This window comes from Entelurus aequoreus, linkage group LG22, assembly GCF_033978785.1.
Source record: "Entelurus aequoreus isolate RoL-2023_Sb linkage group LG22, RoL_Eaeq_v1.1, whole genome shotgun sequence".
Classification (NCBI taxonomy): domain Eukaryota; kingdom Metazoa; phylum Chordata; class Actinopteri; order Syngnathiformes; family Syngnathidae; genus Entelurus; species Entelurus aequoreus.
The window spans coordinates 27,405,406-27,421,990 of NC_084752.1; the positions used below are offsets into that span (position 1 = coordinate 27,405,406).

The window sequence follows — 16,585 nt, forward strand, 5'->3', positions numbered from 1 at the left end:
TATGAAGGTTTTGCGTGACCAAAGTATGACTGTTAAATGTGATTTTAACTATAAAATTCAATACAAATATTTGCAAAAAAAAAACACAAAAAAAACTTGTCAAATGTATTTTTTTTACCATGAAAAAACAATTTAAAAAAAATATATATAAACCATAGTATGGAAAAAGGTTCATGTATTTGATAGACTTAGACATTCCTACTTTTAACTTGTCAAATGTATTTTTTTTTACCATGAAAAAACTATTTTAAAAAAAAAATATCTAAACCATAGCATTTCCATAAGAGTATAGACACATATTATTTTGCACACTCAATTATATTAGCAAAGTCAAATAAACCAAAGACAGAAGACTTTGCATCATTGATTTTATTTTTCACCCCAGGCTAAAAATGTTTGATCTGTAAAGAAAAAAAAATGTTTTAGCCTAGCCAAATACATTCCTTAAGCTCCCATAAATGTTTAACAATGGCAAGTATCAAGGTATTTTTCTGGCCCATAACAAACAACCCTGTTCCCTGTTTCCAGTTCTGTTCATTTTCCACTGTCTAGAAAGGAAACAGATTGCGGTTCTTATAGGCACAATAACAATGCAAGATGTAAAACTAAGGTAATTGAAATAAGTGGAGGAATTACGCTTTAGTCTAGCAATAGTTGACTACAAGACTAATTAATCACATGACCTCTCACCTGTAGCCCTCCTTGCACTCATCGCCGTTTTCTGTCCTGCAATCGGTCTTCTTCAGACCTTAGTGATTTAATGTCAACATACATTCACTATGAAAACATTCATGTTGGTCTGTTGACCGTGAGTAAAACATTTTTTTTGTGATTTGTGATATTCAAAGCACTTACGGCATGGGGAAGTTCTGCAGGAGAGCGAGACACCACCATCTCCTCATTTGCAGCATGTTTTCCTTTGAAGAAGGAAATGCAGGAAGATGTTAATATCCATCCATCCATCCATTTTCTACCGCTTATTCCCTTCGGGGTCGCGAGGGGCGCTGGAGCCTATCTCAGCTACAATTGGGCGGAAGGCGGGGTACACCCTGGACAAGTCGCCACCTCATCGCAGAGATGTTAATATGTTGTAAAAAAAATAACACCTTGTACACTAAGCATAATGTGTCACGATTTACACATACCTCTCTGAAATCACAATTGGCCCCCATTACAATGTACAGAGTGTACTGTAAGCCAAGAGGTACTGCTTAATATAATGTCAGGCGTATTCCCAAGGATACATTTTTTTCAATACAAATTAATGTGGTTTTAATGTAGCAAGCAAACATTTTGACAGACAACAGCAATGCTATAACATGCTGATTTGGTCTTACCATCAAAACAAACACGCCACAGTTGTTGGAGCACCCTTGCTTTGTTTGGCCCTGAGGTGTGAACAATGTATTTTAATAAAAGTATGGCAAGAAAATAGTAAAAAGTTAGCAAATGCTATTATGTAATGTCTCACCTGGACATCATTCACACCAAGCTCTCTCCAGGGGCCAGAAGAGAGGCTGTGAGCAACGTGTCTGTACAAATAATAAGCAAAATAAAAGTCACTCAACTTCAATCAACTTTTGATTGAAAAGCACGCATAAACGCTTGGAACAAAGCTTGAACTGAATAAGGAAGAGGTTGGAACTTCAAATCAAAAAGTTTTGGCTCTATTTTGTACATCATTCAAATGAGAAATGTGACATTTCACACTTGATTTTATTTTTCGGTTGTTGCTTTCTACACTAGTAAATGATGACAGTGAGCAGAGACCTCATGGAGACTTCCCTAGTCTCGACAAGTTTTCAGCACACACAGCATACTGGGGACAGAAACTCCAAGACAGCCAGGAACAACTGGTAAAGTTAACTATTGTGCCACTGTGGTTATCTATGAATGTCACTCATATAATCATACACGTATTAAGACTTTGTTTTCTTCCACTAGCTGTCTCATGTCTTGGAGAGATGAGAGTAGAACCAGTCTATTCAGGTTTTTAGGGCACCTCCTGGACAGTGGTAGTTCTGTTTTAAACCACTTGTCCTTTGTTTGTGTTAATTAATGGTTCTGTTTTTATTTGATCTAAAATATTCCATTCCATATTCCAACTATTTTGATTCCTTAAACAGATGGAAACAGAACTATTTATCTTTTTTGAGACGGGCAGTTCTGTTTAAGCCTGTTATGAAAACTTTTTGATTTGAAGTTCCAACCTCTTCCTTATTCAGTTCAGGCTTTGTTCCAAGCGTTTATGCGTGCTTTTCAATCAAAAGTTGATTGAAGTTGAGTGACTTTTATTTTGCTTATTATTTGTACAGACACGTTGCTCACAGCCTCTCTTCTGGCCCCTGGAGAGAGCTTGGTGTGAATGATGTCCAGGTGAGACATTACATAATAGCATTTGCTAACTTTTTACTATTTTCTTGCCATACTTTTATTAAAATACATTGTTCACACCTCAGGGCCAAACAAAGCAAGGGTGCTCTAACAACTGTGGCGTGTTTGTTTTGATGCTAAGACCAAATCAGCATGTTATAGCATTGCTGTTGTCTGTCAAAATGTTTGCTTGCTACATTAAAACCACATTAATTTGTATTGAAAAAAATGTATCCTTGGGAATACGCCTGACATTATATTAAGCAGTACCTCTTGGCTTACAGTACACTCTGTACATTGTAATGGGGGCCAATTGTGATTTCAGAGAGGTATGTGTAAATCGTGACACATTATGCTTAGTGTACAAGGTGTTATTTTTTTTACAACATATTAACATCTCTGCGATGAGGTGGCGACTTGTCCAGGGTGTACCCCGCCTTCCGCCCAATTGTAGCTGAGATAGGCTCCAGCGCCCCTCGCGACCCCGAAGGGAATAAGCGGTAGAAAATGGATGGATGGATGGATATTAACATATTCCTGCATTTCCTTCTTCAAAGGAAAACATGCTGCAAATGAGGAGATGGTGGTGTCTCGCTCTCCTGCAGAACTTCCCCATGCCGTAAGTGCTTTGAATATCACAAATCACACAAAAAATGTTTTACTCACGGTGAACAGACCAACATGAATGTTTTCATAGTGAATGTATGTTGTCATTAAATCACTAAGGTCTGAAGAAGACCGATTGCAGGACAGAAAACGGCGACGAGTGCAAGGAGGGCTACAGGTGAGAGGTCATGTGATTAATTAGTCTTGTAGTCAACTATTGCTAGACTAAAGCGTAATTCCTCCACTTATTTCAATTACCTTAGTTTTACATCTTGCATTGTTATTGTGCCTATAAGAACCGCAATCTGTTTCCTTTCTAGACAGTGGGAAATGAACAGAACTGGAAACAAGGAACAGGGTTGCTTGTTATGGGTCAGAAAAATACCTTGATACTTGCCATTGTTAAACATTTATGGAAGCTTAAGGAATGTATTTGGCTAGGCTACAACATTTTTTTTTCTTTACAGATCAAACATTTTTAACCTGGGGTGAAAAATAAAATCAATGATGCAAAGTATTCTGTCTTTGGTTTATTTGACTTAGCTAATATAATTGAGTGTGCAAAATAATATGTGTCTATACTCTTTTGGAAATGCTATGGTTTGTATATAATTATTATTCTTTTTTTTTCATGGTAAATGCTATGGTTTATATATATATATATATATATATATATATATATATATATATATATATATATATATATATATATATATATATATATGTATATATATATATATATATATATATATATATATATATATATATATATATATATATATATATATATATATATATATATATATATATATATATATATATATATGTATATATATATATATATATATATATTTTCATGGTAAAAAAAAAACATTTGACAAGTTAAAAGTAGGAATGTCTAAGTCTATCAAATACATTAACCTTTTTCCATATTAAGTCATTGTGCTGTGCCGGATCTCCGCCACCAGATTGGTTCCGCGGGCTCAACGTTGAGCCCGCCCACATTGAGGGAAAATAAGCCCCTCCTCGATCTGCGGGCTGCAGCCAGGGGTTACTCCTGCAGTGCAATTAGGGCACGCCCTTTACTTAGTAATTAGAGTGTAAATAGGATTATTTTTTCCCTGGGAGTAATCTATGAGGGACACTGAGATCCATAAGTCTCCTGGGAAAATCGGGGGGGTCGGCATGTATGTAGCTGAGCCGCATCAGAGTGGTCAAGGAGCCGCATGCAGTTTGCAGACCCCTGCTCTAGGCGGAGCCAAAACGAATGTGACAGTAACGCGGGTCTGGCGACTTAAAGGCGGATCCGCATAGGAATCTTCTGCTGTGTGGGAAGTGGATAAAACAAGCATCAGCACTCAGGAACTAAAATGAGTTGAACAGAGAAAAGGAAAATTACACGACTATGTTGGAGCATCAGAGAACGTTTTACAAAACTTCAAATTTTAGCTATCTCAATATTTGCATTGAAAAATATAAAATATAATAAAAGATGATGATCTAAGTGAGGATTTAGCGCCCCCCTGTGTTGTGTGGGCACTCCTACGGCAGTCCATGTTGAGTTCAGAAAATAAAGTCCATCCATCCATCCATTTTCTACCGCTTGTCCCTCATGTATGAAGAGTCTTAGTTTTTGTGTTTTAAAATTAATTTTTTTGCAGCTATTTATTCCACGTTGAGCATATAAATAAAGCCATTAAATTTGAGGAGTTGTTTGAGAGCTGAATGAGTAGACTCTTTTTCAGATGGCGAACCCAATGTGACATTTTGTTGTTCCTGTCATGTTGGACGCGAGATAACCCAGCTGTCAGATGTTAATATGTCTGCTTATTAAACGCTAGCAACAAATCCTACGACCATTTTAAGTATGTTAACACATACAAATGATTATAGGTGACACTTAAACACCCATACATGCTATAACACGTCTGTTAAAAAAAAAAGAAGCAAATTAAACCGATGCCTATTCGGTGTAGGCTAATTACTTTGCGTCTAACCCACCAAATGTTAAACTAAATCTAGTAGCCTGTGAATGTGAGTGGATACTAAGAATGTAATGGTAAATGGTAGAATGATTAATCACGGTAAAAATTCCAGACGGTTAGTAATACCATTTAAATTTGTAATTATAGAAAAAAAGTTATTCATTAATGCATTTTAGGAAACTTTGCTCAGTTTGTGTAAATGAAGTCGCTGCATGCGCACCACCGCGGTTTGGTCCAAGAAAACATGGCAGCAACTACACAGACCTTGGTCCAGGACGTTTTTCCCTTTGAGTAGACGGAGCCGAACGCTTTGTTTCACTGTATTTCCCTCGCTTTACTTCCGTAGCGTAGAGTCTTGGCGTGCGTTTAAGAGCGCACTGCTGTTAGACGGCGACATGTGCGGACAATATTGGAGACAGACGCATTTTTCCTACATTAAAAGTATACAGCGGAGGAGAAAAATATTTGATGTGGCTTTTATTTTCTCAACACAGTGTCCTTCACTAGCCTGCTGTGACTGAGAGTTAATGACGTGAGGAACCATGCAGCAGGTAATGTGTCGGGGACGTTGCCATAACTTATTTATAGTCACTCAGCTTTTATTTAACAGCTAACTGTCACGGCCCGGGCGCACTCCAGTGTGCAGTCATCTGCGCTGTGCGCACCTCCAAGCGTGCGCTGGCACGCGCCACTCCGGCTCCAGCAAGCAGCTGCATTCAATCGGCAATCAATCAGCACTCTACACACCTGTCACTGATGAGCTTCCTGGGCTTCTTAAAGGCCTACTGAAATCATTTTTTTTTAATTTAAACGGGGATAGCAGATCTATTCTATGTGTCATACTTGATCATTTCGCGATATTGCCATATTTTTGCTGAAAGGATTTAGTATAGAACGACGACGATAAAGATTGCAACTTTTGGTATCTGATAAAAAAAAGGCTTGCCCCTACCGGAAGTAGCGTGACGTAGTCAGTTGAACATATCCGCAAAGTTCCCTATTGTTTACAATGATGGCCGCATGAAGTGAGAGAGATTCGGACCGAGAAAGCGACAATTTCCCCATTAATTTGAGCGAGGATGAAAGATTTGTGGATGAGTAAAGTGCAAGTGAAGGACTAGTGGGGAGTTGAAGCTATTCAGATAGGGAAGATGCTGTGAGAGCCGGGGGTGACCTGATATTCAGCTGGGAATGACTACAACAGTAAATAAACACAAGACATATATATACTCTATTAGCCACAACACAACCAGGCTTATATTTAACATGCCACAAATTAATCCTGCATAAAAACACCTGCGTGTTTGTTATGCTAGCTCCTAGCTCCTCTGCTAGCTCCTAGCTTCATAGAACACGCCAATACAATTCAAACACCTGATCAACACACACAATCACTCAGCCCAAAAGACCGTTCACCTAACCCAAGGTTCATAAAGCTTATATATTTTTAAAAAGTTACGTACGTGACGCGCACGTACGGTACGGTACGTGTTATGCTAGCTCCTAGCTCCTATGCTAGCTCCTAGCTCCATAGAACACGCTAATACAATTCAAACACCTGATCAACACACACAATCACTCAGCCCAAAAGACCGTTCACCTAACCCAAGGTTCATAAAGCTTATATATTTTAAAAAAGTTACGTACATACGCAAAAAAAAGTTGCGCACATATGGTCAAGCGATCAAATGTTTAGAAGCCAAAGCTGCATACTCACAGTAGCACGTCTGCGTCTTTGTCATCCAAATCAAAGTAATCCTGGTAAAAGTCTGTGTTGTCCCAGTTCTCTACAGGCGTCTGTGTATCGAAGTCAAAAGTCCTCCTGGTTAGAGTCTCTGTTATCCGAGTTCTTCCATCTTGACTGCATCTTTCGGGAATGTAAACAAAGAAGCGCCGGCTGTGTACTGTTGTGGCTGACTACGTTCGAAAAATACGTCCATTTCGCACCGACAACTTTCTTCTTTGCTTGCTCAGCTTCCTTCTCCATAATGCAATGAACATGATTGAAACAGATTCACGAACACAGATGTCCAGAATACTGTGGAATTATGAAATGAAAACAGAGCTTTTTCGTATTGGCTTCAATGTGGAAGGCATACCCGTGTTCGCCGGTCTACGTCACGCGCATACGTCATCCTCAGAGGCGTTTTGAACCGGAAGTTTAGCGGCAAATTTAAAATGTCACTTTATAAGTTAACCCGGCCGTATTGGCATGTGTTATAATGTTAAGATTTCATCATTGATATATAAACTATCAGACTGCGTGGTCGGTAGTAGTGGGTTTCAGTAGGCCTTTAAGTAGTGTCACCTTGAAACCGTGTGTTACCTTGGTGTGGCCGGGAATGGGGTCGGCCAAAGTACGTTCAGCCTGTAGATCACTCTTGTTTCTCTTCAAGTCGCATAAATCTTTCGCCTTTTACTAAAGATTTCCGTGGGGAGGAACAACAAGAGGCTTACTAAATGTTTTGATGCCCTGTGAAACAGAGCTTCTCTTTCCTGTGAAAACAATACATAATGAGTGGGGGTTGACTGTTGCAATGTTTAGTGTGCGGTTGCAACAATACCAAGGTTACAGCCAGTGGTGAACATGCGGTAATGGATGGATCCGGTCTCATTTAAAACTTGGAATTTCCCTGCCAATATTCAGGTCCTCAGTCAATTGACCAGTGCTTTTCTTTTTGAACTTGTTACAATCCACTTGATTTCATCGGGGGAAAGTAAATTAATTTGAACTGTCTTGGTTTTTCTAAATTTGAAACCGTAAAATGTGTTGTAAGTCAACAAAATGCACCCTGTGAGTGAAAACAGTAGTCTTGCAGATGACTTCCTCTCAGCAATTGTTAGAACGTTAAGACTATACTTTTAGGGATTATTTCTAAAGATTTTGTCTTGAGAAATGTGTTTCTAAAGTGAAGGTCTTGCTAACCATGATGATGAGATTAGATGTTTCTTCCTGAACATGAAGCTGACATGGAACAATGATTCTGTCATGTGTTCTTTGTCATTGGTGATTGTTCTTTGCTTCTTAATGAGGTTTTGATGGAGGGAATATGTTCAAAGTGGTTACCTACATCTTTAATAAGAAAGTCTTCAAAGATGTATGGCTTATTACTAAAATATTACTCTTTGATTAAAGCATTCTCAGTTGGATATGAGGAGACTAGTCTTCCAATGAACAGTGGAAACAAATCGTACGACCGCATGGCACTTAAACACCCATAACTTGAATATTTGGAAATGGAAGACAAACTAATTAAACTGATGCCTATCGTGTTTTGGCTAAGTACTAGAACCCGCTTTGCCCGTTAAACCAAGGCGAGATGATACTTGACTAAAATCCGTGGACATTTGTAAGGTGCTGCAGCATTGCTTGGGAATGTGACTGGATACCATCAGTTGTTGGTTAAGTAGTGTCACCTTGAAACCGTGTGTTACCTTGGTGTGGCCGGGAATGGGGTCGGCCAAAATACATTCAGCCTGTAGATCACTCTTGTTTCTCTTCAAGTCGCATAAATCTTTCGCCTTTTACTAAAGATTTCCGTGAGGAGGAACAACAAGAGGCTTACTAAATTTTTTAATGCCCTGTGAAGCAGGGCTTCTCTTTCCTGTGAAAACAATACATAATGAGCGTGGGTTGACTGTTGCAATGTTTAGTGTGCGGTTGCAACAATACCAAGGTTTTACAGCCAGTGGTGAACATGTGGTAATGGTTGGATCCGGTCTCATTTAAAACTTGGAATTTCCCTGCCAATATTCAGGTCCTCAGTCAATTGACCAGTGCTTTTCTTTTTGAACTTGTTACAATCCACTTGATTTCATCGGGGGAATGTAAATTAATTTGTACTGTCTTGGTTTTTCTAAATTTGAAACCGTAAAATGTGTTGTACATCAACAAAATGCACCCTGTGAGTGAAAACAGTAGTCTTGCAAATGACTTCCTCTCAGCAATTGTTAGAACGTTAAGACTATACTTTCAGGAATCATTTCTAAAGATTTTGTATTGAGAAATGTGTTTCTAAAGTGAAGGTCTTGCTAACCATGATGATGAGATTAGATGTTTCTTCCTGAACATGAAGCTGACATGGAACAATGATTCTGTCATGTGTTCTTTGTCATTGATGATTGTTCTTTGCTTCTTAATGAGGTTTTGATGGAGGGAATATGTTCAGAGTGGTTACCTACATCTTTAATAAGAAAGTCTTCAAAGATGTATGGCTTATTGCTAAAATGTTACTCTTTGATTAAAGCATTCTCAGTTGGATATGAGGAGACTAGTCTTCCAATGAACAGTGGAAACAAATCGTACGACCGCATGGCACTTAAACACCCATAACTTGAATATTTGGAAATGGAAGAAAAACTAATTAAACTGATGCCTATCGTGTTTTGGCTAAGTACCAGAACCCGTTTTGCCCGTTAAACCAAGGCGAGATGATACTTGACTAAATTCCGTGGACATTTGTAAGGTGCTGCAGCATTGCTTGGGAATGTGACTGGATACCATCAGTTGTTGGTTAAGTAGTGTCACCTTGAAACCGTGTGTTACCTTGGTGTGGCCGGGAATGGGGTCGGCCAAAGTACATTCAGCCTGTAGATCACTCTCGTTTCTCTTCAAGTCGCATAAATCTTTCGCCTTTTACTAAAGATTTCCGTGGGGAGGAACAACAAGAGGCTTACTAAATTTTTTAATTCCCTGTGAAGCAGGGCTTCTCTTTCCTGTGAAAACAATACATAATGAGCGTGGGTTGACTGTTGCAATGTTTAGTGTGCGGTTGCAACAATACCAAGGTTTTACAGCCAGTGGTGAACATGCGGTAATGGTTGGATCCGGTCTCATTTAAAACTTGGAATTTCCCTGCCAATATTCAGGTCCTCAGTCAATTGACCAGTGCTTTTCTTTTTGAACTTGTTACAATCCACTTGATTTCATCGGGGGAAAGTAAATTAATTTGTACTGTCTTGGTTTTTCTAAATTTGAAACCGTAAAATGTGTTGTACATCAACAAAATGCACCCTGTGAGTGAAAACAGTAGTCTTGCAAATGACTTCCTCTCAGCAATTGTTAGAACGTTAAGACTATACTTTCAGGGATCATTTCTAAAGATATTGTCTTGAGAAATGTGTTTCTAAAGTGAAGGTCTTGCTAACCATGATGATGAGATTAGATGTTTCTTCCTGAACATGAAGCTGACATGGAAGAATGATTCTGTCATGTGTTCTTTGTCATTGGTGATTGTTCTTTGCTTCTTAATGAGGTTTTGGTGGAGGGAATATGTTCAGAGTGGTTACCTACATCTTTAATAAGAAAGTCTTCAAAGATGTATGGCTTATTACTAAAATATTACTCTTTGATTAAAGCATTCTCAGTTGGATATGAGGAGACTAGTCTTCCAATGAACAGTGGAAACAAATCGTATGACCGCATGGCACTTAAACACCCATAACTTGAATATTTGGAAATGGAAGAAAAACTAATTAAACTGATGCCTATCGTGTTTTGGCTAAGTACCAGAACCCGCTTTGCCCGTTAAACCAAGGCGAGATGATACTTGACTAAAATCCGTGGACATTTGTAAGGTGCTGCAGCATTGCTTGGGAATGTGACTGGATACCATCAGTTGTTGGTTAAGTAGTGTCACCTTGAAACCGTGTGTTACCTTGGTGTGGCCGGGAATGGGGTCGGCCAAAGTACATTCAGCCTGTAGATCACTCTTGTTTCTCTTCAAGTCGCATAAATCTTTCGCCTTTTACTAAAGATTTCCGTGGGGAGGAACAACAAGAGGCTTACTAAATTTTTTAATGCCCTGTGAAGCAGGGCTTCTCTTTCCTGTGAAAACAATAACAATGAGCGGTGGTTGACTGTTGCAATGTTTAGTGTGTGGTTGCAACAATACCAAGGTTACAGCCAGTGGTCAACATGCGGTAATGGATGGATCCGGTCTCATTTAAAACTTGGAATTTCCCTGCCAATATTCAGGTCCTCAGTCAATTGACCAGTGCTTTTCTTTTTGAACTTGTTACAATCCACTTGATTTCATCGGGGGAAAGTTAATTAATTTGAACTGTCTTCCATCCATTTTCTACCGCTTATTCCCTTTGGGGTCGCGGGGGGCGCTGGAGCCTATCTCAGCTCCAATCGAGCGGAAGGCGGGGTACACCCTGGACAAGTCGCCACCTCATCGCAGGGCCAACACAGATAGACAGACAACATTCACACACTAGGGCCAATTTAGTGTTGCCAATCAACCTATCCCCAGGTGCATGTCTTTGGAGGTGGGAGGAAGCCGGAGTACCCGGAGGGAACCCACGCAGTCACGGGGAGAACATGCAAACTCCACACAGAAAGATCCAGAGCCCGGGATTGAACCCAGGACTACTCAGGACCTTCGTATTGTGAGGCACATGCACTAACCCCTGTACCACCGTGCTGCCTTTGAACTGTCTTGGTTTTTCTAAATTTGAAACCGTAAAATGTGTTGTACATCAACAAAATGCACCCTGTGAGTGAAAACAGTAGTCTTGCAAATGACTTCCTCTCAGCAATTGTTAGAACATTAAGACTGTACTTTCAGGGATCATTTCTAAAGATATTGTCTTGAGAAATGTGTTTCTAAAGTGAAGGTCTTGCTAACCATGATGATGAGATTAGATGTTTCTTCCTGAACATGAAGCTGACATGGAACAATGATTCTGTCATGTGTTCTTTGTCATTGATGATTGTTCTTTGCTTCTTAATGAGGTTTTGATGGAGGGAATATGTTCAGAGTGGTTACCTACATCTTTAATAAGAAAGTCTTCAAAGACGTATGGCTTATTGCTAAAATGTTACTCTTTGATTAAAGCATTCTCAGTTGGATATGAGGAGACTAGTCTTCCAATGAACAGTGGAAACAAATCGTTCGACCGCATGGCACTTAAACACCCATAACTTGTATATTTGGAAATGGAAGAAAAACTAATTAAACTGATGCCTATCGTGTTTTGGCTAAGTACCAGAACCCGTTGTGCCCATTCAACCAAGGCGAGATGATAATTGACTAAAATCTGTGGACATTTGTAAGGTGCTGCAGCATTGCTTGGGAATGTGACTGGATACCATCAGTTGTTGGTTAAGTAGTGTCACCTTGAAACCGTGTGTTACCTTGGTGTGGCCGGGAATGGGGTCGGCCAAAGTACATTCAGCCTGTAGATCACTCTTGTTTCTCTTCAAGTCGCATAAATCTTTCGCCTTTTACTAAAGATTTCCGTGGGGAGGAACAACAAGAGGCTTACTAAATTTTTTAATGCCCTGTGAAGCAGGGCTTCTCTTTCCTGTGAAAACAATAACAATGAGCGGTGGTTGACTGTTGCAATGTTTAGTGTGTGGTTGCAACAATACCAAGGTTACAGCCAGTGGTGAACATGCGGTAATGGATGGATCCGGTCTCATTTAAAACTTGGAATTTCCCTGCCAATATTCAGGTGCTCAGTCAATTGACCAGTGCTTTTCTTTTTGAACTTGTTACAATCCACTTGATTTCATCGGGGGAAAGTTAATTAATTTGAACTGTCTTGGTTTTTCTAAATTTGAAACCGTAAAATGTGTTGTACATCAACAAAATGCACCCTGTGAGTGAAAACAGTAGTCTTGCAAATGACTTCCTCTCAGCAATTGTTAGAACTTTAAGACTGTACTTTCAGGGATCGTTTCTAAAGATATTGTCTTGAGGAATGTGTTTCTAAAGTGAAGGTCTTGCTAACCATGATGATGAGATTAGATGTTTCTTCCTGAACATGAAGCTGACATGGAACAATGATTCTGTCATGTGTTCTTTGTCATTGATGATTGTTCTTTGCTTCTCAATGAGGTTTTGATGGAGGGAATATGTTCAGAGTGGTTACCTACATCTTTAATAAGAAAGTCTTCAAAGACGTATGGCTTATTGCTAAAATGTTACTCTTTGATTAAAGCATTCTCAGTTGGATATGAGGAGACTAGTCTTCCAATGAACAGTGGAAACAAATCGTACGACCGCATGGGACTTAAACACCCATAACTTGTATATTTGGAAATGGAAGAAAAACAAATTAAACTGATGCCTATCGTGTTTTGGCTAAGTACCAGAACCCGTTGTGCCCATTAAACCAAGGCGAGATGATAATTGACTAAAATCTGTGGACATTTGTAAGGTGCTGCAGCATTGCTTGGGAATGTGACTGGATACCATCAGTTGTTGGTTAAGTAGTGTCACCTTGAAACCGTGTGTTACCTTGGTGTGGCCGGGAATGGGGTCGGCCAAAGTACATTCAGCCTGTAGATCACTCTTGTTTCTCTTCAAGTCGCATAAATCTTTCGCCTTTTACTAAAGATTTCCGTGGGGAGGAACAACAAGAGGCTTACTAAATTTTTTAATGCCCTGTGAAGCAGGGCTTCGCTTTCCTGTGAAAACAATACATAATGAGCGGTCGTTGATAAAATGTTACTCTTTGATTAAAGCATTCTCAGTTGGATATGAGGAGACTAGTCTTCCAATGAACAGTGGAAACAAATCGTACGACCGCATGGCACTTAAAAACCCATAACTTGAATATTTGGAAATGGAAGAAAAACTAATTAAACTGATGCCTATCGTGTTTTGGCTAAGTACCAGAACCCGTTTTGCCCGTTAAACCAAGGCGAGATGATACTTGACTAAATTCCGTGGACATTTGTAAGGTGCTGCAGCATTGCTTGGGAATGTGACTGGATACAGTTGTTGGTTAAGTAGTGTCACCTTGAAACCGTGTGTTACCTTGGTGTGGCCGGGAATGGGGTCGGCCAAAGTACATTCAGCCTGTGGATCACTCTTGTTTCTCTTCAAGTCGCATAAATCTTTCGCCTTTTACTAAAGATTTCCGTGGGGAGGAACAGCAAGAGGCTTACTAAATTTTTTAATGCCCTGTGAAGCAGGGCTTCTCTTTCCTGTGAAAACAATAACAATGAGCGGTGGTTGACTGTTGCAATGTTTAGTGTGCGGTTTCAACAATACCAAGGTTACAGCCAGTGGTGAACATGCGGTAATGGATGGATCCGGTCCCATTTAAAACTTGGAATTTCCCTGCCAATATTCAGGTCCTCAGTCAATTGACCAGTGCTTTTCTTTTTGAACTTGTTACAATCCACTTGATTTCATCGGGGGAAAGTAAATTAATTTGAACTGTCTTGGTTTTTCTAAATTTGAAACCGTAAAATGTGTTGTAAGTCAACAAAATGCACCCTGTGAGTGAAAACAGTAGTCTTGCAGATGACTTCCTCTCAGCAATTGTTAGAACGTTAAGACTATACTTTCAGGGATCATTTCTAAAGATATTGTCTTGAGAAATGTGTTTCTACAGTGAAGGTCTTGCTAACCATGATGATGAGATTAGATGTTTCTTCCTGAACATGAAGCTGACATGGAACAATGATTCTGTCATGTGTTCTTTGTCATTGATGATTGTTCTTTGCTTCTTAATGAGGTTTTGATGGAGGGAATATGTTCAGAGTGGTTACCTACATCTTTAATAAGAAAGTCTTCAAAGATGTATGGCTTATTGCTAAAATGTGACTCTGTGATTAAAGCATTCTCAGTTGGATATGAGGAGACTAGTCTTCCAATGAACAGTGGAAACAAATCGTACGACCGCATGGCACTTAAACACCCATAACTTGAATATTTGGAAATGGAAGAAAAACTAATTAAACTGATGCCTATCGTGTTTTGGCTAAGTACCAGAACCCGTTTTGCCCGTTAAACCAAGGCGAGATGATACTTGACTAAATTCCGTGGACATTTGTAAGGTGCTGCAGCATTGCTTGGGAATGTGACTGGATACAGTTGTTGGTTAAGTAGTGTCACCTTGAAACCGTGTGTTACCTTGGTGTGGCCGGGAATGGGGTCGGCCAAAGTATACAATTGGGGATCATACCTGCAGTATCAGCGCAATCAAAGACTTAAAATGTCTAAAGGGTCCAAATAAAACTAAAGTAAAGCTGCTTCAAAAGCTGAACTTCGTCTGTTAAAATCTTAGCTCAATAACGTGAATCTTCCTGATCAGAGGTCCATATTTGCGGGGCCATTGCATTTTAAATGGGAATAAGCGGTAGAAAATGGATGGATGGATGTTTGTAAGGTGAAGTATATTAAAAAAGGATCTGCGTGAAAGTGTATAGAGGAACTCTGTTCTGCATAAAAAGATACATCTCAGGCAGGGGGTTAGACTTAAAAATAAATCCTGGACGATGTCATCTGACTAAAGAAATACTATTTTCGTGTACTATTTTAATGTGATGTTTTAATTATAAGTTATTTGGAAAAGTTGAAAGTGACCGGACGCAGGCAGTGGTGGTGGGTGGAGGAGGAAGCAAAATGTGTTAGTATTTAGCGCGCAAGTGGATAAAACAAACATCAGCATTTAGGAACTAAAATGAGGTGAACGAAGATAAGTAAAACACACGACTCTGTTGGAGCGTCAGAGAACGTTATACTTAAATTCAAATTTGAGCTATCTCAATATTTACATTGAAAAATATAAAATATATACAAATATATAGGCTCCGGCGACCCCCCCCCCGCTTCCCCAAAAGGGACAATGGATGGATGGATGTTGATGTTGATTTATGTGGGGGGGGGGGGGCAGCACGGTGGTACAGGGGTTAGTGCATGTGCCTCACAATACGAAGGTCCTGAGTAGTCCTGAGTTCAATCCCGGGCTCGGGATCTTTCTGTGTGGAGTTTGCATGTTCTCCCCGTGACTGCGTGGGTTCCCTCCGGGTACTCCGGCTTCCTCCCACCTCCAAAGACATGCACCTGGGGATAGGTTGATTGGCAACACTAAATGGTCCCTAGTGTGTGAATGTTGTCTGTCTATCTGTGTTGGAACTGTGATGAGGTGGCGACTTGTCCAGGGTGTACCCCGCCTTCCGCCCTAATGCAACTGAGATAGGCTCCAGCACCCCCCCGCGCGACCCCGAAAGGGACAAGCGGTAGGAAATGGATGGATGGATGAATTTATGTGGGAATTTAGCGCCCCCCTGTGTTGTGTGGACACTCCTACGGCAGTCCATGTTGAGTTCAGAAAAGAAGTGTCTTAGTAAATAGTAGAATGTTTGTTTTTGTGTTTTAAAATTATTATTTTTTGTTGCTATCTATTCCATGTCGAACATATAAATAAAGCCATTTTAACACATTTAGTTGATCATGATTATGTTTTTACATTAGAAACTAATTTCAAACTTAATAGTGGTAAGAAATAATTTCAAACAAACTACCGGTATTACTTTTGAGGAGTCGTTTGAGAGCTGTATGAGTCGACTCTTTTCGGATGGCGAACCTACAGGTTTATTATGTCTGCTTATTATATTACTAACAACAAATCATACGACTATTTAAGTATGTTAACAAATACAGATGATTATAAGTGGCATTAAAACATCCATACATGCTATATAATACGTCTATTTTGACATTTAAAAAAAAAAAGCAAATTAAACCGATGCCTATTGGGTGTAGGCAAATTCCCAGAATCCTTTGCGTCCAACCCACCAAATAGTAAAATAGGGCTCGGAGTTAAGCGGCTAAAGTGTGGTGATTTAATGTGACACGGCGTTGACTGGGAATGTG

General features: G+C 39.6%; 13 non-coding genes across 13 annotated transcripts; all 13 read left to right on the forward strand.

The window, feature by feature from the left end:
- Window positions 1–7,341: 7,341 nt before the first annotated feature.
- LOC133640163 (U5 spliceosomal RNA) lies at window positions 7,342–7,452 on the forward strand. The gene has a single exon (XR_009824066.1). It is a non-coding gene; the product is annotated as a U5 spliceosomal RNA (small nuclear RNA).
- Window positions 7,453–7,814: 362 nt separating this feature from the next.
- Window positions 7,815–8,028, forward strand: LOC133640021 (small nucleolar RNA U3). The gene has a single exon (XR_009823938.1). It is a non-coding gene; the product is annotated as a small nucleolar RNA U3 (small nucleolar RNA).
- A 422-nt stretch (window positions 8,029–8,450) lies between these two features.
- Window positions 8,451–8,561, forward strand: LOC133640052 (U5 spliceosomal RNA). Its single transcript, XR_009823959.1, has one exon. It is a non-coding gene; the product is annotated as a U5 spliceosomal RNA (small nuclear RNA).
- A 364-nt stretch (window positions 8,562–8,925) lies between these two features.
- On the forward strand, window positions 8,926–9,139 carry LOC133639990 (small nucleolar RNA U3). Its single transcript, XR_009823909.1, has one exon. It is a non-coding gene; the product is annotated as a small nucleolar RNA U3 (small nucleolar RNA).
- Window positions 9,140–9,561: 422 nt separating this feature from the next.
- LOC133640131 (U5 spliceosomal RNA) lies at window positions 9,562–9,672 on the forward strand. Its single transcript, XR_009824035.1, has one exon. It is a non-coding gene; the product is annotated as a U5 spliceosomal RNA (small nuclear RNA).
- Window positions 9,673–10,036: 364 nt separating this feature from the next.
- LOC133640003 (small nucleolar RNA U3) lies at window positions 10,037–10,250 on the forward strand. Its single transcript, XR_009823921.1, has one exon. It is a non-coding gene; the product is annotated as a small nucleolar RNA U3 (small nucleolar RNA).
- A 422-nt stretch (window positions 10,251–10,672) lies between these two features.
- LOC133640101 (U5 spliceosomal RNA) lies at window positions 10,673–10,783 on the forward strand. Its single transcript, XR_009824006.1, has one exon. It is a non-coding gene; the product is annotated as a U5 spliceosomal RNA (small nuclear RNA).
- Window positions 10,784–11,520: 737 nt separating this feature from the next.
- On the forward strand, window positions 11,521–11,734 carry LOC133640218 (small nucleolar RNA U3). The gene has a single exon (XR_009824121.1). It is a non-coding gene; the product is annotated as a small nucleolar RNA U3 (small nucleolar RNA).
- Window positions 11,735–12,156: 422 nt separating this feature from the next.
- On the forward strand, window positions 12,157–12,267 carry LOC133640102 (U5 spliceosomal RNA). Its single transcript, XR_009824007.1, has one exon. It is a non-coding gene; the product is annotated as a U5 spliceosomal RNA (small nuclear RNA).
- Window positions 12,268–12,628: 361 nt separating this feature from the next.
- Window positions 12,629–12,842, forward strand: LOC133639991 (small nucleolar RNA U3). Its single transcript, XR_009823910.1, has one exon. It is a non-coding gene; the product is annotated as a small nucleolar RNA U3 (small nucleolar RNA).
- A 422-nt stretch (window positions 12,843–13,264) lies between these two features.
- Window positions 13,265–13,375, forward strand: LOC133640103 (U5 spliceosomal RNA). The gene has a single exon (XR_009824008.1). It is a non-coding gene; the product is annotated as a U5 spliceosomal RNA (small nuclear RNA).
- A 411-nt stretch (window positions 13,376–13,786) lies between these two features.
- Window positions 13,787–13,897, forward strand: LOC133640128 (U5 spliceosomal RNA). Its single transcript, XR_009824032.1, has one exon. It is a non-coding gene; the product is annotated as a U5 spliceosomal RNA (small nuclear RNA).
- A 361-nt stretch (window positions 13,898–14,258) lies between these two features.
- On the forward strand, window positions 14,259–14,472 carry LOC133640190 (small nucleolar RNA U3). The gene has a single exon (XR_009824093.1). It is a non-coding gene; the product is annotated as a small nucleolar RNA U3 (small nucleolar RNA).
- The last annotated feature ends 2,113 nt before the right edge of the window (window positions 14,473–16,585 follow it).